Source organism: Carlito syrichta, unplaced genomic scaffold, assembly GCF_000164805.1.
Source record: "Carlito syrichta isolate Samal-C Ts95f unplaced genomic scaffold, Tarsius_syrichta-2.0.1 Scaffold303662, whole genome shotgun sequence".
NCBI lineage: Eukaryota > Metazoa > Chordata > Mammalia > Primates > Tarsiidae > Carlito > Carlito syrichta.
Window position 1 is genome coordinate 440,683 of NW_007247758.1, and position 27,104 is coordinate 467,786.

Here is a 27,104-nt window from a genome sequence, read left to right on the forward strand (position 1 = left end):
TGATTTTTTGATTTATTGTAGAGATGAGGTCTCGCTGCCCAGGCGGGTTTTGAACCCGCGGGCTCAGGCAATCCACTCACCTCAGCCTCCCAAAGGCGCGGGATTACAGGCTGAGCCACCGAGCCCGGCTGTGTGCTTTATTTTGATAAAATCAAACTACATAGTAAGGGAAAATGGTATGTAGGTGTTATGGCAAGATCATGTTATTATGGTTGAGAAGAGCTACTCTGTTCATATGAGGTAAGATGAAACAAAGTTCAAGTCCTAGTTTTACATTTTGCTAACAGAATGAATTTATGTAAGTCTCTCTTGTCTTAGTCTCCTTATTTTAAAAAGCAGTGGAAGGAACAGGAACTTAATTTACAAGGGGAAGTTTGAGCCAGATGCCGTGACTCAAGCCTGTAATCCCAGCACTTTGGGAGGCCAAGGTGAGAGGATTCCTTAGCTCAGGGGTTCGAGACCAGCCTGGAAAACTTGGTGAGACTGCGTCTCTACAATAAATCAAAAAATTCGCCGGGTGTGGTGACATGCACCTGTAATTCCTGCTAATTGGATGGCCAAGGCAGAAGGATCGTCTGAGCCCAATAGGAAGAGGCCACAGGGTCATGAGAGTGCCACTGCACTCCAGCCTGGGTGACAGAGCAAGACTCCAAACTCAAAAATAAATAAATAAATAAATAAATAAATAAATAAATAAATAAATAAATAAATAAAAAATAGGGAGGGTAGAAACATGCAAGCATTTATCTTCTCACCTCTAAGTTTATATTGATAGCTTAATACTTGAAATTGCTTTATTAGTGCAAAAATGTTAGCAAATTTTGAAATGGTTGTCGGTACACCAGTTTTGATTTTCATCAAAAAATTTTGGAAGGTCTAATCTCTTGCCACATAATTTATGTAATTTAACTTTTATGAAGTTAATGACAGATGAATAAAAAGCTAGACTAAACTAAAATATCTCAATTAATTCTATACTGCTTTACTTTGAAAAAAAAGAAAGAAAATAGGTGTAATTCATTGTACAGCATGGTGTCTATAGTTAACAACAATGTATTGTATACTTGAAAATTGCTAAGAGAATAGATTTTGAGTGTTCTCACCACAAAAGAAGTATAAGAGGTAATGCATATGTTAATTTGCTTGATTTAGCCATTCTACAATGTATACATATATCTAGACATAATGTTGTATATCATAAAGATCTATAATTTTTATTTGTCATTTAGAATAAGCAAATAAATAAGAGAAAGTGCGATTTTAAAAAGAAAATGGATGTGAATTGTATTCCTCTAAAATCAAACTTTGTACAGTTTATAGAAAGTAAATTAAGATGAAATAATATATATCTTTATTAAAGTTTGTATCTATGTGCAGATATATACACACACAAAGACGTGCTTATCTCAACTGTACAGTTTATTAATGAATTTTCATAAACATAACACACCTGTATAACTAATACCCTGATCAAAAAACACACTAGAAACCCAGAAGACTCCTTCATGCTCTCTTCTAGTTTCTAACAACTGTCCACAATACAAGTGTAGCCATTATCTTAACTTCTAAAAGTATACATTAGTTTTTCATGCTTTCTACCATACATAAATGAAATTATACAATTATTTTATTGCACAAATATGTTAAAATGTATTTATTAATTCACCTTATAATGAATGTTCAGGTGGTTCCAATGTTTGGCCGTTACAAATAATGTTAAGTGGTCATTTTGGTATGTCTTGTGGGGAATGTAAGTACAAATTTTGTTGCACACACATCTAGAAGTAGATTTGTTGGGATGTAAGGTATGTGTTCATTCAATCTCCATAGATACTGTTTATGTGATTTTTCACAGTGATGGCATTACATTTTGTTCCCATCAGAAACATCCTTCATCAGAAAATTCCAGTAACTTCACATCCTTGCCAATACTTGGTATTGTAAGGTTTTAAAATTTTCAGCATTTCTAGTAGGTTTGTGGTGGTATTGTGTTGTTAATTTGGTTTCTTCTGATGACTAATTTGCTGAGTATCTTTTCATATGTTTTGTTTATTCTTTTCTCTAATGTGTCTGTTTAAGTCTTTCCCCCATTTTTCCACTGGGTTGTATCACACTGGCATTACACTATTCCAAACATCACATAAATAAACACATGAAGATTAAGAGAACCAGCCAGGCAAGGTGGAACATGTCTGTAATCCCAGCACTTTGGGAGGCCAAGACAAGAGAATCGCTTGAGCCCAGAAGTTCAAAACCAGCCTAGGCAACATGGTGAGATCTCTTCGCTACCAAAAAAAGTCAAGAATAAGAGAATCAGAATTTTGAGACTGCTGGAGCATCTCTATTAAGAACTACTTCTCTCTTTTTCCTGCAAACAAATAAAACTTTGAGTGTCTAAGCGCAGTTCTCACAAACTAGGGGGCAGGAAGATACTACAAAAGCCACACCTAGAATTTGTCAAATAGCAAGCATGCAAATGTTTACAATTTGTGCCATGTTGCTATGAGCATTCATCCAATAAAAGAACTTTGAGTAGATACTCTGTGTTGTCGCATAATATTTTTAGTCTCTGTGTAGCCACTCACATGAAAGCATAGCTTCTCTCCTTCAGATGTCAGTTTTTCTACCACAAGTAGACCTTGCTAGGTTTTACCACTACAGGTTGTCGATAAGTGAGTTTTTTAATGATTTGTAGTAGTTCTTTATATGTTTTGTTTTTGTATTGTTTTATTTATTATTATTATTTTTTTAAGAGACTGGTTTCACTGTGTTGCTCAGGCTGGATTTGAACTTCTGGGCTCAAGTGATCCTCCAACCTCAACTTCAAGAGTCGCTTGTGACTCTAGGTATGCTTCATCATGCCCGGTTTCTTTATACATTTTGGTTATAAGTTATGTGTTATATATCTGTATTGAAAATATCTTCTTTAATTGTGCAAGATGCTTTTTCATTTGCTTGAGATCGTTTTGTTAAACAGAAAATTTTAGTTTTGATGTAATTTAATGTATTAATTTTCCCCTGAATGATTAGCATGTTTTGTGTCCTGTTTTATAAAAATCTTAGTGTACTCCAATTACACAGAGATTTTTCTTTGCTCTACCATAAGTTGTACTGGTTTTTCCCATTTAGATCTGCAATCTACTCAAATTAAATTTTGTGTTCGATGGGAAGTAAGTAAGGGTCAGGAGATACATATAGTTTTCTATAGGCTTTTAAAAATGATTCAGCACATTTTATTAAAAAGACTAAATTTTGTGAATTTCTATACAAATTTTAGAATCACCCTGTCAACTCCAGAAAAAAATAGATTTTTATTTGGATAACATTAACCACAAACATATTACATATATATAGAAATATATATATATTATATATATATATATATATATAGAGAGAGAGAGAGAGAGAGAGAGAGAGAGATCATTTGTTTCTTTACATCAAAAGGTGAACTACGGCACACAAAGTTATCTGTGGACACCCTCTGTAAACTGGCTGAAACTAGCTTAAGGTCTGCAGTAGCTTATTAGGAAAGAATGTTGGTAAGATTGCTCCTCTGTCCAATCAGAGTTCTAGTGATCTGTGCTGTACATCACAGTTCTGAAAATTTGCCTGATAGTTCCTATTGTTAGGGAGTTAAACAAAAGTGTTTTTTTCTTATAGCCCAGAAATTTAGAAATTTGCCATTCCAGTCAGGCCATGAACCATCAATCCATAGATAACTTTTTTTTTAACCTTAGGGTCTCTCTTAGTTGATAGAAGGGCATCTATCTTGGTCTCTCAATTCACAAATTTAATTTAAGTTTTTTCTTTTAATACTATGAAAAACATTTCTACTGAGAACTTTTTTTCTCATTATTATTCTCAACTAATCATAAAGACATCGGAACTCTATATTTATTATTTGGTGCTTGAGCCGGAATAGTAGGTACTGCCCTTAGCCTTCTCATCTGAGCAGAGCTCGGACAGCCGGGGACTCTATTGGGAGATGATCAGATCTATAATGTCGTCGTTACTGCTCATGCTTTCGTAATAATTTTCTTTATAGTTATGCCCATTATAATCGGGGGTTTCGGCAATTGACTAGTACCTCTTATAATTGGGGCCCCCGACATAGCATTCCCACGAATAAATAATATAAGCTTCTGGCTGCTACCACCTTCTTTCCTTCTGCTACTAGCCTCCTCAATAGTAGAAGCGGGCGCAGGAACAGGTTGAACCGTATATCCTCCTCTAGCAGGAAACTTGGCCCACGCAGGAGCTTCTGTAGATCTTACTATTTTCTCTCTTCACGTGGCAGGAGTGTCCTCTATCCTAGGCGCTATTAACTTTATCACTACCATTAAAATGGAAGTCATGATGAAATTCCATTGTTATTTTTAAATTCAATTACTCTAAAAATGACTGTCTTCTATGTATTAAGAGTAAAAGAAAAAAAAGCAATGAATAAAATATCCAAAACATCAGTTTTTTCTGTCACTTATGAACCAGAAAAGTATGGCAAAATTTAAGTAAAATTATGGCTTGTAATTCAAATTTTACAATGTAATTTTTGTTCAAATCAAATTTGTAAATAAGCCAACATCAGAAAACAATATAAAAAAGAATTAAAGCATTTAAAGAAAATTTTAAATGCTGAGGAGATTTGTTAAGCAATGTAAATAAATCTTTTCAATATGAAATAGAAAAGTGTGTGACTACTGCATGCGAGTCCTCAGATGACTAAGAAATAAACCTAAATTTTCCAAGAGTTGACAAACTGGAATGTAATAAGAATATAGCTAAAATAGCAAGATGTTATAATCTGTTTATATATTTCTTAAACCCTCCAAATTGGGTATAAATTCAAGCAATTGAAATAATTAGGGTTCACATCTTTTCTGCAATGTTTTCTGAAAATAAGAAGGTCATTATATAGAAGACCAAGCAGCCTAAAATAGGAATTTTAATTATTCTAAAAATAATAAAGTATCATTATCAGATATTTTAATGTTAAATTATCTTAAGATTGTCTCACACTAAAACATATTATCAGTGATTGTTTGAAAAGGTATTGTGATTTACTAATTGTGATCTTCTTTAATAATATTTTTTCCCAAATGCTGAAAAAATAATACAATAAGCAAAATGTCAGGCTAAAAATATCAAACAGATGTGAAATCAACTGGGGTAGCTTTGTTCCCTAGGGATATTTAATGAATGATATTTTCCTTAATCTCTGTGCATACCCAGCAGTCATAGTGCTTATACTATTTTAACCCAAATATTTTACTGTAAAATAAGCCTCACATATATTCTGGTTTTTAGAAAGATGTGACATGACATTGGCCATATCCTGAAACTCATAATTATTTGTACCAACAGAAAACACTCTTAATGAAGTTACTTAAACTGAGATATTATGTTTTTGAAAATAATGTGTTTTTGCTCATAAGAACTTCTCATTTTTCCTCAGGAGGTGTCTATTTCTTTTAGCCAATATGTCTTTTGCAATAATCTTATGTGAAAAGTGATTAGGATAGCAGGAAAATATCTAATATATGAATTTTCCCAGCTTATTATTACATATCATTGAGAAGGACTAGTAATATTTTCAATGCATTTTTTATGTAAATTTGACAATGATTCTTTTCAGAGTTGGTAAAATAGAAAATAATTTGGGGACCGTTTTCAGAAATTGTCAGAAAAGGCTAAAGGAATCCATGTAGAGGCATCAACATTTCACCCTGTCTTCTGTTTTAAATAATATCAGTACATTTTTTTCCTTTTGGTTTTTCATTTTAGATATCTTTCTTAACATCCTCAGCCCATACTTTAAGATATCCCTCATGGTACAGATTCTACTGTTGTAACTATTTGCTTTTTATTATCCCATCTCATTCCTTTAGCTAGATATGCTTAATTGTCTCCATTAAGTAGCACTTCAGAACAGATGATCCTGGAAAGAAAGGAATTTAGGAGAATAACTCCTCATGGAAACTCACAGAAAGAGTATCAAGTTGTTTCTAGTATCCCATGCCTGAGTACTGACCTCAGTTAACTTGCATGATAGCCTGGGTTCTTTCCCGACTTTTTTAAACCAGAGTTCTCCTCTGAGTATCAGTAATATGGTATCCATACTACGATCTCTACCACTGATCACTATTTTGGTTAACATCTTAGGCCTAACCTTTGCTTGATGTTTTGTATAAAATTAGCCTGTGCTCTCTACTTTTGTCTCTTCTTTAAGTTACCCTCTTTTTTGTATATCTTAAGAAGCTACCGCCCACTTCTGTGTTGCTTAACTTGTGATTTGGTTCTCTCTTCCACTCTACAAATCCCAGTCAGCCCTGCCCTGCTGCTTCTCAAATCTCTTCTTGACATAATTCTGTAGATTGTTTTAGTGGAGAGTGTTTAGGTTGTTGGATGGTGTGGTCCTATGGATGGAATTGTATCCTCCTCCAAATTCATATGTTGAAATCCAACCTGCAATGACTTACGTAGAGAAAGGATCTTTAAAGAGATAAGTAAGATTAAATAAAGTCATAAGGGGGATATCTTCATAAGAAGAAAAAGAGACATTACAAATGCACAAGCACAAAGAAAAGATCACAGCAAGAAGGCAGCTGTCTGTAAGTCAAAAAGGGCCGCAGGAGAAACCAAACCTGCTAGCCCCTTGATCTTAAAATTCCAGCCTCCAGGACTGTGAGAAAATAAATTTTTGTTGTTGAAGCTGCGCTCTTGTGGTATTTTATATGGCAGCCCCAGCAAACTAATTTGGGAAGAAAAATAATTGAGGATATTTAGATCTACCCAAGCAGAGTAATTCAGTTTATACTCATTTATTTATATATTAAATATACTAAGTTAAATATAGTTAATATTATTTAATATTGTATAATTTTTGTTTGCTTTTGTTCATTTAGTTTGTGTAGTGCTAAATAATGACAATGAGTTAACTTGTAGCTACAGCTTTAGTATACTTATTCTTCTGGAGTGGATATTTATATCTGAATAATAGCCAGTGTTTAAATGATTATCAAACTTATCTGAGATATTTTAGAAAGGAACCACATTATTGTCCTCATTTTGTGGGAATGTGTAATAGTTATATAAATCTAAATAATATACTAGATCTATGTTTATTTCTATCACTCAAAAAACAGGTAGAAGTGGCCTCAAGAGCTATGCTTCAAAAACATTGACAATTTATCCATATTGCTTAATACTCAAATTCCAACTGAGTGACATAAATTTTAGTGAACTCTATTGCCTGGTGTTAGTAGAAAGAACCTATGTGTTAGGTCCAAATAAAGATTTTTTTTCTTGTTTTTTTTTTTTTTTTTTTTTACTTGTTATCCTTGTAGCTTTGGGCAGCTTCATTAACTTCTCTGAGTCTCAGATTTCTCATCTGGAAAACAGATTTAATAGAGTTACCTGTGTGTCCTGTAGTGAGAATTAAGTAAAATAAGATACAATAAATACACAGCACAGTCACTAAGACATAACATTCAATAAATGCTAGTAGTTACTTGAGAGGTACTGCTAAATATTTTCTGAAAGTTATCATTGCTCTGAATAGTATTCATTTCCAATTCTTTCTGTACACATCATAGAATTCCAAATCATAGATCTAGACTTGTTCCAGATGGGAGAAAATGAACATGTGCTTTTAAAAAATTATTTTATGGTATGGTAATATATTTTGTCTAAACTCTTAGTCAAAATTTCAGATAAACTTAACATTTATGGTGGCTCAGCCTGTAATCCCGCGCCTTTGGGAGGCTGAGGTGAGTGGATTGCCTGAGCCCGCGGGTTCCAGACGTTCCTGGGCAGGCGAGACCTCATCTCTACAATAAATAAAAAAAAAAACTAGCCGGGCGTGGTAGCACGCACCTGCAGTTCCAGCTCCTTGAAAGGCTGAGGTGGAAGGATCGCCGGAGCCCAGCAGGTCAAGGCTGCGGTGGCCGGGAGCGGCCACTGCACTCCAGTCTGGGTGACAGAGTGAGACTCTAATTAAAAAAAAAAAAAAAAAGAAGTACCAGCCGGGCTCGGTGGCTCAGCCTGTAATCCTGCGCCTTTGGGAGGCTGAGGTGAGTGGATTGCCTGAGCCCACAGGTTCGAGACCCGCCTGGGCAGCGAGACCTCATCTCTACAATAAATCAAAAAATCAGCCCGGCGTGGTAGCGCATGCCTGTAATTCCGGCTACTCGGAAGGCTGAGGCGGAAGGATCGCTGGAGCCCAGCAGGCGAGGCTGAGGTGGCCAGGGGTGGTCACTGCACTCCAGTCTGGGCGACAGAGTGAGACAACAACTCAAAAAAAAAAAAAAAATAAGTATCTATTTAGTTAATGTTATTGGACATAATTCTTGTTGATAAATATTCCCTTTCAGTGAGAAATGAGCAAAAAGAACAAGAAACCCTTGGGGAAAAGCTCAATTTAACTTTTAGACTATTCATTTTACTATTTTGTTATTTTGGGTTATATTTCAAGGTTTATTAAGTTTTAACACTGAAATGGTTCTTAGCTTAATTCAATATATTTTATTTTGTATTTACACAGTGTTCCATTTTCTTTGCATTTTTCTAGACACTGATTTGATTAAAAATATATAAACATGTATTAGAAATAAGAGAACCCCTTTCATATGTTCTGTGAATAAATTAAAATTCTGCAACTTAGAAAAAGCTGTAAGAGAAGTTTGACTCCCCAAAACAAGGAAAACCCAATTCAGGATACTATATATATATATAAATCTTCATAGGTTTATTGCTTTCAACTATGCCCTTTAAAAATTATGGACGATACTCAGGCTGTTCAGATTCTTTTGCAGAATCAAGGCCTCATCTGAGAGACCAGAGCCCAGTCTCCCTCCAGGATTTTCCTGCAGTCAAAGAACGCTACCTTATCCAAGGTGTAAGCCCTCCCCATCCCCAGGACAGCCTGCAATCTAAGAATGATCATCTGAAGGTTTCAAAAGGCCCAGACCTCCTGGTATCAGAAATGACAAATGTGAAGTGTGTTGCAGCTCCAGAGTTCTCTGGGTGAGTAATTGAAGCCTTGGTTGCTACTGTTCAGTCCTGCTTCCCTTTCTCACATGGGCATTTTTTTCCCCCAAGAGCACCCTCTAATAAACCTTCTGGTCACAAATCCCAACTTCTGAGTCTGTTTTCCTAGAGAAACCAACCAGTACAAATCCTGAAAGAAGTTGTGACCAGTTGTGGTGGGTAATTCAGTTACAACTCACAAGTACTTATATCTTTCTGCAACCCCATTGTATCCCAAAACTTCTGTTTAAATATTGGAAGACGGGAATGGAATTGTGAAGTAGTAAAAACTATACCAGTGAAATTTAGAGGATGCATGATAGAAATAACTGAGAATAATCATGTCAAGTAACTAATTTCTTACAGGAAAATTATATCTCAAATCTTTACTATCCCTAACAATTTTCAAATTTTAATATATACAGTAAAGTAAATCAATTAAATCTTTTTATATTTATTCAGATAAATAATTTAGGCAAAATAATTTAGACTAAGAATTTAGGCAAAATGTATTACTATACCACAATTGGTACCACATACCAACTCCTTGTTCTTAGAGATCAACTCACAAAGTCAGTCTTTGTAATATGCTCTCTGGCAGAGCAGACATAATGACCAAATGTTTTCATTAGTTTATTGGCAGAGGGTGATTTGAATTAACAGTTCATGTATTGATTAGATTGAAAGTCATATATTAGATAGTGAAAAATACAGATACGCCTTAGTAGTAGAAATAAAATTGCCTTCGGATCCTGGGCAGCCAAATGGAAGACAAAAGAAAAAAGGATGACAAGAATAATAAAGAGATGTTCCAGTACATATCACTTAGTTATGTTCTATTCCTAATGTTATGCTTCAACCTGCATATTTACCTTAAAAAAAAAAGCCTACAATTTAAACAATGATGAGAAAGGCAGGTTTTTTTATTTATTTGTTTTTTAGTTAAAACTTAGTGTTAAACCTTTAACATAAAAACAAAACTATGGAAATCAAGATTCAAGCTCAACTCTTAATACAAGAGTAAACTCATAAAACCTAACCCCCCAAAAATGTATTCCTGAGGGTTGATCTAATAATTTGCAGCCTCTTAGGCAAGACTCCCCTATGACTTGAAAGTGATTTCAGGTTCTATTTTTGGAAACCTATATTATTATGGTCTATGAACTGATAAGAATTCTTAAAAAAACAAGATGAAAAATATAGTTATGTATTATATAGTTGTAAAATAAACATTTTTATTCTGAGAAAAATAAACTATGTCCTTGTTAAGAAAAACTTACCTGAATTGAAAAATCCTATATTCCCAGGACAGATAATACTGCCTTAAATTTCAAACTGCTCCATATATTTGCTCTGTAATCTTGAACCAGTACCTTAGCAGATTGGAAAGTCAGCTTTCTCATTTGAAAAAGTGGGCAAAACAAAATACCTGTGTCATAAAATATAAGAATGAAGAAACATTTACCATGTAATGTGCTTAGCACAGATTTTGTAGGGTAGATGAATGGTTCATCAACTGTTAAGTAGTCCAGTGATTATAATTTATGATTAACCTTATCCTAATACTTAAGCTCAACACTTTTCCACAATCATAATTTATCTTAATCAAAATAGCTCATAGAAAATTAAAATTATATTTTAAATATATACATATAACACATAAATGTTTTCAATAAATAATTAAACATATGTAAATATTTTAAATAAACAATATTCTTAAAATATTTTTTGACAAAGCTATAAATTTTATTAAGATAATAATTGCGAAATCTTAAAAATCTTTCTCATCTGATTTGAGTATTGCATAGCAGTAGATAGACTTTAACCACTCTGATAGTCTCTAAGACTCATTTGGAGCCTTTTATGTTACATTCAGATGTATTGTGATTGAGCTGCAAGTGTGCAAAGTCTCATCTCAAACTATGTCTGTCTATCTATCTATCTATTTAGATATGAGGAAGAACCAAAAAAAGATTGAAATGTATGTATAAAAAATTATGTATTTATTCTTACATGTCTAAACTTCAGTCACCTTCAAAGCACTCTCCATTTAATGCAATACGCCTATTGAGGCATTTTTTTCACTGCTCAAAGCAGTTTTTGAGTTTGTCGATTTTGATGCCTTTTAGTGCTTCTGCTGTTTTAGCTTGTTTTACCTCTTCCACATGTCAAAATCTTTCCCCTTGAGGACTTTTTTCATCTGGGGAAACAAAAAGTAAAAGTCACTACTGGAATGATTGGGCGAATAGGGAGGATGGGGTAGGAGGGTCATGCTGTTTTGGGTTAAAAACTACTGAACACACAGCATGGCGTGGGCAGGTGTGCTCCATAAATCACCCAACATGAAATGGGCAAACATCTTGATATAATCTCTGAGAAAAAAGATCCACTGAAGCTGAACACAGCTTCTCACAACAGCTAGCTGATACACTGATGCTAATAGGTTTCTAGAACACTTACCTGGTGGGGAAAACCTGTATTATAAGAGGCCCTCCCTCCAAAATATAATTCCTTTTTATTGGGGGGAGCCCCCCGTGTATACTGCTCTTTTAATTTCAAAACATAAGACATAGAGCTTACTATCTCAATTTGAGACCAATTTTAGATTTGTGTAATCTAGAAGTCTGCTTTTTTGTTTGTTTAATTATTTGTTTGGTATTTTTTGAGTTGGGGGTCTCACATTGTGGCCCAAGCTAGAGGACAGTGGCACGATCACAGTTCACTGCAACCTCGACCTCCTGGACTCAAGTGATCCTCCTGCCTTAGCCTCCCAAGTAGCTGGGAAAACAGGTCCGGGCCATTAGGCCTGGCTAATTTTTCTGGTATTTTGTAGAGACAGAGACTCACATTGTTGCCTAAGCTGGTCAGGAACTCCTGTCCTTAAGCAATCCTTTCACCTTGGCCTCCCAAAGTGCTGGTATTATAGGTATGAGCCTCCATACCAGCTTTGTTTACTTGTTTTTATAGGTTTGGTTGTAAAAACAATTCCATATTAAAGAACACACCTAAAAACATGCTGAGACACAACCTGGGTGAGTTATGAGTCACATCTGTGTAGCCACAAGGCCTGCTCATCTCACCTCTTTCATCCTTCACTTTATCAGCCTCCCATATGTATCCATTCATTATTCAGCCCCATGTTAAACACTGGTAGTTTGACAGGTGTTTCAAATTATATTAACACATTTTTCACAGTGGACCTGTAAACCAATCCATTAATCCCTGGAAAATGTAATCAAACCCTATATTCTCTTCCATGATGTTAAAATATACATATTTTAACACGTGTTCATTTAAAAATATGTGCTACACAGGTGGTTAAAGATGCACTCTCTCCTTAGGAAATAAATCAAAATGCCACAATCCACTTGTTATCGCATATCAATGTTCACATGTTCAAGGACTTTAAAGGAAAATAGTAATTTATGAACCTGACCCAACCACTGTCAAGGAAAAATGATTTTGAGTACAATACCACATGGAAGAACTTTGGACAGCTAAAAACACAAACGGAAACACTGAGCATAGAAGGAAGTCAGGAAGAAAGTAAAGAATCTAGACAGAGATGCCTGTTTGTTTTTGTTTTTAAGATGCCTGTTTTAATGAAGACAAAGCAGTTAGAAAACAAGGTTCATTGTCAACAGTCAACAATAATTGAATGGATTCTTAAAGTCAAATATAGGTTATCAATTGAAGACAGTAATAGATAAAAATAGATTTAACAAAACAACTAAGAAGATAGAAAAATTGGCAGGTGTTAGATGACAACATATTGGGAACGAAGAAAAGATGAAAGAGAGGAGACCGTGTCCTCAGAGAAGTACAAAGGATGCTGCTGCCCAGATTACATGTGGGAAACTTGCAGAGAGGAAAAGAGGTGTTCTACCTACACAATTAGATGTCTAAGTACATATCTATAGCCAGGATTTAAAGACAACAGGTGTAATAAGAATTGAGGGAAGTGAGATGGGAAGTATAAACCATATGCTAATTAAAATCTGTTTATAAAATGCATGTTCTTGTCAATTTAGGCATGCAAAACACTTGGTGTAGTTAGTTATACACTATCTTTAGAGGGGAAAAAAAAAACACACCCTTTTAAAAAACTCAAATTATTGGGTTATTCTGTAAAGGAATTGAAAAAAAAAAAACTTTTCTTTGAGGTGTAAACTAAAAATAAAATTCTAAGTCCCTCACCAACTGAATGAACCCTCTCCTGGTTCAAAGGACCTCAGAGAAATCTTAAAACCTGAGTTCCCGGCCACAATGGAAGCAGAGGTCAGACGTGTCTCATAATACCCTCTCCCTTTTGGAGTTTAAACAAAAAAACTGACTGGCATTAATGTTAAACTAGAACTAGAGATCATAAAACTGACAAAACAGACACTTTGTGGTAGTAAAATGCCAAATTATAGACAAGACTGAAGGCTGTGGGAAAGGTTAAGTCATGCCTACAGACATCAATTTTGCTGAACTGATCATTTTTGACTTGGTATATTGTAGCGACTCTGACATAACATTCTTATCTTAAACATTCCTTTTGGCTGATTCCAAGTATTAGACAAAGCCTTACTCCTTTAACCAAATACAAATTATAGAATCTCTGAATCCACCTATAACCTGCAAGCCCCCACTTTAAGATATCCCACCTTTGTGACTGGAACCAATACATATTAATTTATGTCTGCCTGTAACTCCTGCCTTCTCAAAATGTATAAAACCATGCTATAGTGTTGATCACTTACTCAAGGCTTCTTAGGTTTGTGTTTTCCCCAAGCTGTCACTGTCAGTTATCCTGGTTCATAATAAACCTTTTTAAGATATTTTACAAAATTTACCTTTTCCATTAATAGAAATAATAAAGATCATAAAATACATTTTGTGACTCTGACAAAACAAAACAAAACAAAAAAAAACAAACACTGACATTTTGGCATTTTTGTCAACTCTTTACCTGAATCCCTTATCTTCTAATCAGTTACCAACTGGATCATTTTCAAATCAGAAAAAGAAAAGAAACAACAACAAAGCCTACCAAATAAGTATCTTACATATAAATATAGAACTTCCCCTATCTGTTTCCCTACTGACTCACTCTTCTTTTTTTTTTTTGAGTTGGAGTCTCACTCTGTCATCCAGGCTGGAGTGCAGTGGCATTCTTGCAGCCACTTGAGACTCCACCTGCTGGGCTCAGGCAATCCTTTCACCTCAGCCTTCCAAGTAGCTGGAACTATAGGTACATACCACCATGCCTGGCTAATTTTTTTATTAATTGTAGAGATGAGGTTGCACCAAATTGCCCAGGCTGGTCTCCAATTTTTGGACTCAGGCAATCCTCTCACTTTGGTCTCCCAAAGTGTAGGGATTATAGTTGTGAGCCATCATGCCCAGTCAACTGACTCATTTTTAATCAGACCAGAAAAAAAAGAGGGTCAACTCCTTAAGACTTGAATTAGTTCAATTTACTTTTTAGATTATTGTTATGTTCATTATCTTGATTTTGCTGATGTTTCACAGTTGTATAAAAATGTTAAAATTTTCAAATTGTATAATTTAAACACATGTAATTTATTGTATGCCAATGATATTTCAAGAAAGTTATATAAACAAAAACTAAGATAAACTGCAAAATATGATTATAAAACAAAATTAAAAATGATCAATAAAGCATTCTTTATTGTTTAAAAGTTAAATTCTAAGTAACTCATTTGCTGCAGAAGAAATCATAATGGAAATTAGAAAATACTCTAAATAATTATAAACATATTATGTGGAGCCTTTTCCTGATGCTGTGATTGGAAATGTTAGAGACCAGGCAGAGACCTGCTTGCCCTGCCCCGCTTGACCCAGCTCTACCTAGCCTCCAACTTGGGACCTAAGGACCAGGTAGAGATCTGCATTGCCCCACCCAATCTACCTAGCTCCACCCAGCCTCCAACTTGGGACCTAAGGTAATCTCATCAAACTGGGAAAGACAGAAGCCCCTCTCCCATGCTGTATCAGACACAGACAGGTCAGATCTGAATGCCAGACTTGACAGGCAGCAAGCCGGGTGAGTCCAGATCTGATCTACCCTCATTCCACAGTAGACCTGGAACATCTGACCTAAGCTGTGAGCAACCCTATCAGCTTGTGTTGAGAGCTGGTGATAAGAGCTGATAGGACATTGGACTTACAGGAATGATCACAGAGTGAGTTTGGTTCCTTGTTTCTATTTTTAGTTTTAGTCTGTTTTGCTTATTTTTGTTCTTTTTTTAAAGGTTTTTTCCTCTCTTTTTTTCTGTTTTTGATAATACTTTCATACTTGCTTTGTTTCTGTTATTTTACTGATTTTTTTTTTCTTTAGACTTCCTGTTTGTATATGGGAAGAGTACTTCAATAGGGAGGTTTTTGTTGATTTGTGTGTTTGCCTGATTGTATGTTTTAGGGGTTTTTTTTCACTCTTTACCGTCTTCCTATCTCTTTTCATTTGCTAGTACATCTGTCTGTTTTCCCTCTTACTCTTCTTCCTCTCCACCTTCCTTCCCCCCCTTCTTTTTTTCCATTCTTTTCCTTTTCCTTACCTCATTTTACTTTCAGGGAGCAAACCTATACCCCCACTGCATGGACAGGTTGTAAGGTAGTGGGAAGTGGGCTCCTGTCAGTGGATACTGAGATCTGCAGATAGATTTTGAATCACAGCTTGCCCCTCAATTAAATCTCAAACTGCAAAAAGTACAGCCCCCAACCCACAGTCCAGTTCAGAATTGAACGAAAACAGAGATGCACACAAAGAAGAATAGTAGATTGAGTAAATAGAAGTAAAAGCAACCCTGCTTCCCTGAACAACAGAATTGAAGAAGGTGGGGGAAAAAAAGTGTGTGTGGGGATGGGGGGGGAGGAAAATCTACACAAATGAAGAAAAACAAAAGACGAATATGATTCTCACATAGACCCCTGGGAGGTCAGGCACTGATAAAACAAACTTTGGAACACAAACAATGAAGAGCCCCCAGAATGACTGGTCTCAAACTACAAACCCAGACATTAAGATATTAATAGAGAGAATAAATAGAATTAAGGAGAGACAAGAGGAAATATGAAGGAGTTGATAACTGAGATAACAGCAGTAAAGAATACTGTGAAAGAAATAAATAACAAACTGATAAGCATGGAAAGCAGGATTAGCCAAGCAGAAGAAACACCCTCAGGGCTTGAGGACCAAAATATAGAACTAACCCAAACTGTCAAAAACATAGAAAAGAAGCTTAAAAAAAACAGAACAAAACCTCCAAGAGATTAGTGATTATTTCAAGAAGCTGAACATAAGAGTAATTGGACTTCCTGAGGCAGAAAGAGAGACAGAGACCACCCAGAAACAAACACTCCATAAAATTATTCAAGAAAACTTTCCTCATCTCATCCGTGATGTGACCACTCAAACACAAGATATTCAGAGAACTCCTGCAAGACAACAAATGGGGAAACTAACTCCTAGACACATAGTAATTCACCTTAAAAAAAAATAGGTATAAAAGAAAAAAATCCTAAAGGGAACAAGAGAAAAAGATCAGATTACTAGGGAAGAAAAGATTGTTCTACCAGGGAATACCAATTAGAATAGCAGTAGATTTATCTACAGAAACACTTCAGCCTAGGAGAGCTTGGAGCCCTATCTTCAAAGTTCTCAAAGATAAACAACTCAACCAAGAATAATCTACCCAGATAAACTAAGCTTCATCAGTGAGGGAGAATTAAAATCTTTCTCAGACATTCAAGGGAAAAAAGAATGACAATGTTCTTCATAAGAGTGCAAGAAAAAGATTGAAAACACACATGAATCAACCCCAAAATCAAAACAAACACAACAAACAAACTGGAACAACAACTCTATAAGAACCTCAAGACAGGAATAAACTCTCACTTTTTAATAATTAGTATGATTGTGAATGGATTAAATGCACCACTGAAAAGACATAGGATAGAAAAATAGATAAAATATCATGAGGCAACTCTATATGGTCTCCAAGAAGTTCATCTTACCAGAAATGGCACTCACAGACTCAAAGTAAGAGGATGGGAAGCAAACTTTCAGACAAACAGAACACAAAAGAAAGCAGGAGATGAAATCTTAATATCCAGCCAGGTTCAGTGGCTCAGCCTATAATCCTGTAGCTTTGAGAGGCTGAGGTGAGTGGATGACCTGAGCCCACGGGTTCGAGACCTGCCTGGGCAGCGAGACCTCATCTCTAAAATAAATTAAAAAATCAGTCGGGCATGGTAGCACATGCCTGTAATTCCGGCTACTCGGAAGGCTGAGGCGGAAAGATTGCCAGAGCCCAGCAGGCAAGGCTGCGGTGGCCGGGAGCAGTCACTGCACTCCAGTCTGGGCAACCGAGTGAGACTCCAACTCAAAAAAAAAAAAAAAATCTTAATATCAGACAAAATACTCTTTAAGCTATCAAAAATTTAAAAAGATACAGAAGGTCACTATATAATGATAAAATGTTCATACCATCAACAAGAAATATTCATCCTAAACATATATGCACTCAATGTAGGAGCACCAACTTTCATAAGCAGCTTCTAGGCAAACTATAAAAAGATATTGACTCTAACACTATCATTGCTGGGAACTTTAATACCCAGGTCACAAACTTAGACTGATCATCAAACAAAAAATCAGCAAAGAGATTTGGAACGTAAATGCGACTCTTGACCAAAAGGACATAATTGATACCTATAGAACACTCCAATGACTACAGAAATATATTCTAATCATCACCACATAGAACGTACTCTAAGATTGACCGCATCCTTGTCCATAAATCAAGCATAAACAAATTTCATAAGTTTGAAATTTTGTCATGCACCTCGTCAGAAAACAGTGGAATACAACAAATATCAACACCAACAAAGTTCCCCCAAAACCCGCAAAGACATGGATACTAAACAGCATGATGTTAAGCAACTCCTGGGTCAACAAGGAAATCAAAACAGATATTAAAAGATACTTGAAAACAAATGAAAATGAACAAACATCTTACCAAAAGCTCTGGGATACCATGAAAGCAGTAGTAAAAGGGGAATTCATATCTCTATATACACACATGATGAAAATGGAAAGATCACAGGTTAACAGCCTAACAAGTCACATAAGGAAGCTGGAAAAGCAAGACCACCAAAACCCTAACTTCAGCAGTAAAATCCAGATCACCAAAATAAAAGCCCAAATCCGGCACATAGAAGACAAAAAGATAATATAAAAAAAAAAAAAATCAATGAAACAAAAGGCTGGTTACGTGAAAGGATAAACAAAAGTGATGGTCCCCTAGCTAGACTGAGCAAGAAAAAGAAAGAAAAAGCCCAAATAAACTTAATCAGAAACACAAAAGATGAAGGCTCAATTGACCCTGAAGAAATACACAAGAATATCAGAGATAGTATGTACATTTGTGTGGAAACAAACTTGAAAACCTAAAGGAAATGGAGGCCCTTCTTACATCACACAACCTCCCCAGATTGAAACAAGAAGAAATCAACACCCTAAATAGACCAATAACAATCCAGAAAATTGACTATGTCATAAGAAAACTACCTAAAAAAAGAAAGTCCTGAACCAGATGGCTTTCCAGCAGAATTCTATGAGAAATACAAGGAAGAATGGATACCAATCCTATTGAAATTATACTAGGCAACTGAGAAAGATGGAACTCTCCTCAAATCATTTTATGAAGCTAACATCACATTGATACCCAAGCCAGGTAAAGATCCATCCAACAAAGAAAAAGAACTACAGGTCAATATCCTTGATGAACATAGATGCTAAAATTCTCAACAAGATCCTACAAAATTCTCAACAAGATTCTAGCAAATTAGATTAATTAACACATATAAAAAATTATCCAGCCAGGCTCGGTGGCTCAGCCTATAATCCTGCGCCTTTGGGAGGCTGAGGTGAGTGGATTGCCTGAGCCCGTGGGTTCGAGACCTGCCTGGGCAGCGAGACCTCATCTCTATAATAAATCAAAAAATCAGCTGGGTGTGGTAGTGCATGCCTGTAATTCCAGCTCCTTGGAAGGCTGAGGCGGAAGGATCGCCAGAGCCCAGCAGGTCGAGGCTGTGGTGGCCGGAGCGGCCACTGCACTCCAGTCTGGGCGACAGAGTGAGACTCCAACTCAAAAAAAAAAAGATTATCCACCACAACCAAGTAGGTTTCATCCCTGGGATGCAAGGTTGGTTCAACATTCATAAGACCATAAATGTAATTAAATACATCAACAGACATAAAAAAAATCCCCACATGATTATATCACTAGATGCAGAAGAAAACTTTTGATAAAATTCAGTACCTCTTCTTGATAAAAACCCATGAATATTTAGGCATAGATGGAACTTACTTCAAAATAGTAAGAGACATCTATGAGTAACCCACAGCCAGCAAACTGCAAAACAGACAGAAATTGGAACTATTTCCCCTGAAAACTGGAACAAGACAAGGATGCCCACTCTCGCCACTCCTATTCAACATAGTTTTGAAAGTTCTAGCTAGAGCAATCAGAGAAGAGAAGGCAATCAGGTGTATTCAAATAGGAAAAGAGAAAATACAAGTTATCACTCTTTGCAGATGACATGATTCTATACCTCAAAAACCCAAGAGAATCTGTCAAAAACCTCCTTGCATTGATAAAGGACTTTGACAAAGACTCAGGGTATAAAATAAATATGCAAAATACAATCACATTTCTATATACCAATAATAAACAAACAGAAACCCAAAATGAAAAGCACAATTCCATTCACAATAGCCACACACACAAAAAATGAAATACCTTGACATCTTCCTAACCAGAGACGTGAAAGACCTTTACAATGAAAACTACCAAACTCTGCTCAAAGAAATCAAAAGTGACGCAAACAAGTGTAAAAATATATCCATGCTAATGGATTAGAAGAATCAACATTGTGAAGATATCCATCGTACCTAAGGTGATCTACAGATTTAACACAAAACCCATTAAATTACCAGCAACATTCTTCTCAGACCTAGAAACAATAATACAGGAATTCATATGGAAATGGAAATGACCATGAATAGCCAAAACACTCCTCAGCAAAAAAACAAAGCAGGAGGTATCACACTCCCAGGTTTTAAACTTTTTTATAACACTACAGTCATCAAAACAGGTCTAGTATTGGTACAAGAACAGGCATATAGAACAATGGAATAGAATTGAGACTCCAGCAGCAAAATCTCAATTTCTCAACCAACTCCTCAACAAAGACTTCACCACAAAACACTGGAGAGAGGAGAACTTATTCAGGAAATGGTACTGGATAAATTGACTGACCACATGCAGAAGATTGAAACAGGACCCCTACCTATTCCCATACACAAAAGTCAACGCTAAATGGATCAGAGTCCTAAACATAAAACCTCAAACTATAAGAACCTAAGAAAATGCAGGAGACATTTTTATGGAAATTGGAACTGGCAACCAATTCTTGATCAAAATCCCAGGTGTTCATGCCATAAGAGATAAGATAGACAAGTGGTACCTTATCAAACTGACAAGCTTCTGCAAAGCCACAGAAAGTATAAAGAGAGCAGGGAGACAGCCTACAGACTGGCAAAAAAGATTTACCAACTCTCTCTGACCAAGGCCCAACATACAGACTCTACAAGGAACTCAAACATGCTGAAAATAAAAAAAAAACAAACAGCCCCATTACAAAGTGGGCAAAAGATATGAACAGACAGTTCTCAAAAGAAGACATACAAGCAGCCAACAGATACATGGACAGATGTTCAGCCTCACTAGTCATCAAAGAAACACAAATTAGAACTACACTGAGATACCACCTAACTCCAGTCAGAATGGCCATCATCAATAACTCAAAAAACCGGAAGCTGGAGAGGATGTGGTGAAAAGGGAACACTTCTACACTATTGGTGGGAGTGTAAACTAGTACAGCCTCTGTGGAAAAAAGTGTGGCAATTCCTAAAAGTTCTAAATATCGACTTTTCATTTGATCCCGCAATCCCCCTACTGGGAATACACCCAGAAGAACTCAAATCACTCAATGAAAAAAAATACCTGCACACATGTGTTTATTGCAGCATTGTTCACAACAGCAAGAACAAGGTACCAACCATGCTGCCCATCAAAAGAGGACTGGATAAAAAATTGGGTACGTATACACAATGGAATATTACGCAGCCATAAAGAACAAAATCAGGAACTTCGCAGCAACCTGGATGGACTTAGAGTCTATAATACTGAGTGATCTTTCACAGAAACAAAGAACTGAGTATCACATATTCTCACTCATAAGTGGACCTAGAACATCTATCCTAATATTATAAGAAAAGGATTGACAGTAGTGGGAAACTGTGGGGGCATGAGGGAGCAGGGAGGTGGGATTGGCAGTAGTGGGAAACTGCCTGGGGAAGGGGGGCACACCTCATCAACAAAGGTATCTGTACAATGAATATCTGTATACCTAACCATGTATTTTACCCCACAATTTTAAAATTAAAAATTTTTTAAAAATCATGCATACAAATGAGATACAACTAAAGCATACTTTGAAAAAATTTATGGAATTAAATAAATACAAAAGAAAAAAGAAAAAACTTTAATTAACAAAATAAACATAATGAAGTTAGAAATGATTTGTAAAAAGATTAAAAATTAACTATATAGTAAACATAAATGGAGAAATCTGCAAATTTTAAGGTTGTTTTTATAAATTTTAATAAAATCAAGTAATTATAAGAATGATGAAAGAGACAAAGGTAAAACACAAATTGAAGTGATCAGAAATATCAGTAAAAAAGTTTTTTAAAGCCGGGCTCGGTGGCTCAACCTGTAATCCCGCGCCTTTGGGAGGCTGAGGTGAGTGGATTGCCTGAGCCGCGGGTTTGAGACCCGCCTGGGCAGCGAGACCTCATCTCTACAATAAATCAAAAAATCAGCCGGGCATGGTAGTGCGTGCCTGTAATGCCGGCTACTTGGAAGGCCGAGGTGGAAGGATCGCCGGAGCCCAGCAGGTCGAGGCTGTGGTGGCCGGGAGCGGCTGCTTCACTCCAGTCTGGGCGACAGAGTGAGACTCCAACTCAAAAAAAAAAAAAAAAGTTTTTTAAAAGTTAAATGATACTATTTACAAAAGTAGAAAGACATCAAATACCTAGAAATAACAGTAAAGTTCTATAAGATCTCTAAAAGCAAAACAAAAAAAAGTATTTAACATTTTTGGGACAAATTACAAATTAATTAGGGGTGTACTATATTCATAAATTTAAAGATTCAATATTGAAAAGATACCAATTTTTAAAACTGATCCATAAATTAAGTGTAATTCAAAAGAAAATTCCAGTAATTTACTTTATGAAAATTGACACACTGATTCTCTAATTTACAAGATAATGCAAAGACCAAGAACAATCAAGACAACTTTGGCACTTGAGGATTTACAGTACTAAGTATTTACCTTTCTATAATTAAAATGTGAGAAAACTGTGAAATATTTGCACAAATAGAGATAAATTGATCAATGGAACAGAATATAAAGAGGCACACTCATATATATAATCAATTGATTATGACATGACACAAAAATTAACCAAGAAAGGAAAAATTAACACATTGGACTTAATTAAAATAAATTTATTAAAATTCTGTATCTTAAAAAACACTAATAAGGGTTTGGGAACGCAAGCCATCAAGAAAAGATTATACGTAAGTGTAAGTGTACACACACATTTTATATATAAATAAAAATATGGAAAACACACAAAAAATGTATTTTGGACAACAACATAAAGGTGGACCACCTAATAAAAAGACAGGCTACTGACATAGGCAGGTACTTCCAAAAAATGGTAAAGACCATCCAAAAGCATAAACATATAAATTGATGCTCAACCTCATCCATCATTGGACACACAAAAATTCAAACAATAATGAAATCTCAATGTATACTTACTGAAATGACTAACATATAACAAGTATTTATATTTCTATTAGTGTTAGTGAGTATAAGGAATTCTCAAATATTGATGGTAGGAGTGTAACTTGGAACAATTTCTTTGGAAAATTGTTTGGCATTATTTACTGAAGTGAAACATAAACATATTTTATACATAATCAATTCTGTATCTAAGTATATATCTAAAAAGATGCTTACATGTGTCCATCAAAATAAATGTAAAAACAGCATTGTTTATAATAACTAAAATGTCCATAAATAGTAAATAGATACAATATGACATATTTATATTATAGAAAGCTTTATGTCGATAAAAGTAAATAAGCTACAGTTATTTGTGACACTGATAAAGCTCACTACTAAAATGATAAACAAAAACATGAGATTCAAATGTGTACACATAATGTGATTTTATTTATATACATTTCAGAAATAGACAAAGATAATTAATGGTATAAAAGTTCAGAGGGGCATAACAGTTACTGGTAGAAGAAATAAACAAATTCATCATGTTGTGTTTTTAGTGAATAATAGGATGTGCAAGTGTCAGAAATGAAAAGTATTTTTCTTCTCTTTACTTTTTAAAAAAATGTACTTTAAAATCAAGTTTCTAATCTAGAGGGTTGTCTTTGCCTAGTAATAGTAAATGGCAAAGAAGACTCAAGAAAGAGATACCGGAAAAAAAAATGATCCAATATGCAAGCCCCATCAATCCAAAGCTATCTGTTCTGAAGACATCTCATGAATCTGAATCAGTGTATACGTATTCAGAACAACGAAAGTAAGCTTCACTTAAATTATCCATCTTGTATTCCCCTATAAACCAAATATTAATAACCTTGGAAAGGCAATGCTGGCTTCCAAATTAAAAATGATGGCCTCTGGTTTTTTGTGTTGCGGACCCATTTATAATCTTTCCTTGTCTAAATTAACCAAATAAGGAAGAGAAGATATTTTAAATTATCTTATTGATCCATTTGTCAAGTGAAAAATGTAAAAATATAGTGAATATTTTTCTTACTATGACCTCAGGAATCATAGCCAAAATAGTCAAGCTCCCAACTGTGCTCATTTTCTGCTAGAATCTAAATTGTACACCCTTGCCTGTCACCTCTTCCTCGCCCCTCTCTTTTATTATGTGTTACACAGGGTGTAATTTTGCTAAAACAAGCATTGTAATTATAATTACTGAAAGTGTCACTTACTGTTAAATGATTCCTGTGTTGTGGACAGAGAAACTGTGGGTCTTACAAGGTTCTGAAGTTTCCATTACATGCACAGACCCCAAGAACAGCTGTTAACAAATCTGTTGGTGGCTTCATGTGAAAAGGTGCCTGGCTGTGCTCTTGCTGTATTTTTTATCAGAGAAAGCAATTTGCATTTTGACAGGATTTGTGGGTAGAAGAAAAAACATTACAGGTATAATACTAGCTCAACATGAAAGATTTGGACCAATGTATTACAAATATTGAAAGTTAGGCTAAATAATGATCAGTAATACAGAGAAAAAAAATATCTTGTGAGAACAGTAATATTAAGGATATTTACTGATTAAATAAGACTACATTATTTTAAGTAACTTTTTAAAAAAGAAATATATGATTTAATTGTTTTAGACTCTAACATGAATCTAATTTTATTAAAATGAAGTAGAAGAAGACACTGTAGGTAGTATATAGATCAATTTTGCCTTTAAGAAAACAAAAAGTATTGGTTTGATGCATAAATCCATAGCATTTTTCACTTGCCCGTGGAATGCAAATGTTGCACAATGGTTGCCTGCTCACAGTTGATCACATTTGTCAATTTATGGGTTGACTGACACGGATCATTGTGGATTAAAGTGTTTCAATGGTCTTCACCAAAGTCTGATGATCTTCCTGAATGTGGAGAATCACTCAGGTCAACGTGGCTCTCTTTAAAACAACAAATCCATTTTCTTGCCACACTTTTCCTGATAATAGTCTTCCCATACACAGCACAAATGTTTTGAGCAAGCTTCTGGGCTTACTTATTCCTCTGTTGAAATCAAACAGAAGAATATATCGGAAGTGCTTGTTTGCTTTTTTCCACTTGATACTTTATCTTCTTTAGCTCATAAATGGCACTAACTTTCTTCAAATCTACAAAATGCAAGGTGTGTTCACAAGCACAACATTTTCACTCCAAATGACAAATGACAAACAATAAACAAACTCCCAACACCGCAGTGTTTCCTGCCAAAAATACATGCTGCAAGCTTATACATAAAACTAATATTTAAATTCTCCATTCTCTCACATTATAAAAACTTTACTTACTTTGGACCTGATTATTTTTTCCCACATACTTTTAAATTATAATAAATTTCATAATAAATTATGAAAATATAAATTATATGTTTTCCTGGTGACCAAAATATCTACATTTGCATTATAATCTTTATTTTACCCTTAGACTTTAAAAGAAATGATCTAGAATATAGCATGGGTTTTGTTGGACTTACATATTAAGTCTAAATTTACTGTATGTTACCGCATATAAATTATTTTACTTTAAGTTCTTCACTAAGTAATAGAAGTAATAATACCTTCAAAATTTTACATTGGGCATAGATCACAAAAACAAAATAATTTACATTTATAAAATGTTGATAAGAAAGTAATGCTTTATCATTGTGGTAGAGGTTGATTGTATTTATTTTCCCAGTTTTCCTTTGCCTCCTGGACATTCTCTGGACTCTTTGCTTCTGAGTGGGACCACAAGACACAATTCTGTGTGTGACAGAATTGTGTGTTGTTCCAAGAGCTGACCAAAAAGCAGTCTTAACACACCCTCTCTCTTCTCTCCAAGGTCCTAGCAAATAGCAGACACAATACAAGGTGTGGTCTTCCTGAGTCAGACTCAGAGAAAAGTTATTCACAAGAGCCACCAACAAGAACCAAATGTATTATACGTCACATAAATGAAAAATAAATTTGTACTGTGTCAACCGCAGAGATTTTTCAATTACCCTACCCTGACAAATATTATCATGTAGATATTTACAAAGAATGTGCATGTATTTCTGTAAAAATAATTGATCTATATGAACTTCCTTCACCTGGCAAGGTTTTATTATTTATTTATTATAAAGCTAAAAAATTTAAAAGCTGATAGAGTAGATATTCCAAATAAAACACTTTCAAAAAAATATTAAAAATACTTTAACAACCAAAAACGCACAATTTTTAAGACTTTTAAATCTTATTAGAGCTATCTATTACATAACTTAAAATAAGCAGATAACTTTGAGGAGATAATTTGATTCTGTTTGCAAGTTTGTTGAGAAGTCATGCTACGCTTTGTTGGGGTTCAGAAAAAAATAACCAGCTCCTGCCTTCCTTTCTCTCAGTTTCATTCTTTCTCTTGGCTAGCCATAGAAACTACAATCCCCCTTCCCAAAGCAGATCATAGAAACCAAAACTTCTTTTCAAAGCGAGCCATAAAACCTAGGAATATTACTCTACCTTTCACTTCATTTTTCTGAGTAAAAAACTGGCCATAAATAAATAACCTGACCTCTCTTGTTTAACTGTAGGTCATAAGACCCCCATTCTAGAAAGGGCCTTGGCCCACACCCAGAAGGAAGCAATGCATGTTCTGAGAGGCCAAAAAGAATCTAGACACACAGGTCTTTCTGGGATTCTCCATCCAATCTGCTAGCATTAGTTTATACTCATTTTGTCTAATCATATTTCTACACAGTTTTTCATACTTTTTGAACCCAAGCATAAAAATAGACAATTTGCCCTGTACTTTTATGCTTTTATTCTGAAGCCTCCTGTGAATAAATATTAAATACATTTATATGCCTTTTCTCCAATGAATTTTCCTTTTGCGAGCTGATTTCACAGCAAACTTTCAGAGGGCCAAAGGGGACTTTCCTCTTGCCTCCAATGATTGTAATTATTAGCATCAGAGAAACACACAAATCTTTCCTTTGTAAAAATAAAAATGACTTATAAGCAAGTGTACTACTAACATTATCTAGTTATCAATAAATAATGTTAACTCTAGTTAAAAATGAACCAAAAAGCAATATGCAAATGTAGAAACATCTTTCTGAAATAAAACTTTTAAAATAATTC

General features: G+C 35.0%; 1 long non-coding RNA gene across 1 annotated transcript; it reads right to left on the bottom strand.

Annotated features, from left to right (window-relative positions):
- Positions 1 to 4,186: 4,186 nt before the first annotated feature.
- LOC103261312 lies at positions 4,187 to 16,452 on the bottom strand. The gene is made up of 3 exons (XR_504349.2): positions 16,439 to 16,452; positions 13,324 to 13,326; positions 4,187 to 4,284 (listed from the first exon to the last, which is right to left on the bottom strand). It is a non-coding gene; the product is annotated as an uncharacterized LOC103261312 (long non-coding RNA).
- Between the last annotated feature and the right edge of the window lie 10,652 nt (positions 16,453 to 27,104).